Consider the following 1,080-nt stretch of genomic DNA (forward strand, 5'->3'; position numbering starts at 1 on the left):
AGCCGTGGGGCTGTTACTATATTCCATGCAATCTCATCCATTCTTTTAATAAGAATAAATGCTGCTGGTCACCTTTTAGTGATTTCTTTTTAAAATTTCAAAATATTCAGAGATGGGGATACTTTAATCTGAGGACATTAAAATATTCAGCATTTTTATGCTTTGGTAGGCCTAGAAAAAGTTTAATAGACTTAGGTAAGACTTACATTAAACTGATTACTTTTGATTTAAAGGTAATAGCGTTCAGCTGAGAATGGAAATAATTTTCACCTGGTTGGCAATGTTGAAATCACTTCTGAACCTTCAGTTTTATCCAGTTGAATAATAAAGGTCTAAAATTTCCTTTATTTGCTTTTGTCAGAGCAAATTGTTACCAATAACACCACCTACAAGAGAGAAGAGCCATGAGAAGGGTAAAGGACAATCTATGAGTAACTTAAGTGGAGGCTGATATAACATATTCTCTAATATGTGATGCTCTGATAGCATTTGACAAGACCATTTGGAAGAGACCCAGATGGAGACAACAATTCTAGTTAATATGCTCCATTGAGTGATGTTCATCAGCTGATTATGAGAACTCAGGCTGAACTCTAGTCATAAAATTTGGAAAGAAGGCAGTTTGAGAAATGGTATATTCTTCACTGCGAAATGATTGACCTGAGCATGAAATCAATTCTAAAAATAACTAAGGGGCAGATAAGTTCAGGACCAAGCTTATAAAAATGAGAACCACTCAAAAGATCTCCAGTTTTATTCCTAAACCTATCTGTGCTGAAGAACTTTTTGGATGCTTCCCACAGGACTGAAATTCCTGCCTCTAATTTGGACAATGACAGTTCTCTGTAATCCACAATTGAATGGTCACTGGAACATGTTAGACATGCAACATAGTCAAAGAATGCATAGATTAGGGTAGCTACGTCAATTATAAGTAAAACCCCATGTAGACTAATGTAACTCTGTTAGGGAGATAGGGAGATGTGTACTAGCACCTGTCTTGTTGCTATATGTATATATGTATATATATATGTATATATATATTTAGTTTTGAAAAAGTTAATGGCTTTTGTTATTGTC

Source organism: Pan troglodytes, chromosome 3 (genome assembly GCF_028858775.2).
Source record: "Pan troglodytes isolate AG18354 chromosome 3, NHGRI_mPanTro3-v2.0_pri, whole genome shotgun sequence".
Taxonomy (NCBI): domain Eukaryota; kingdom Metazoa; phylum Chordata; class Mammalia; order Primates; family Hominidae; genus Pan; species Pan troglodytes.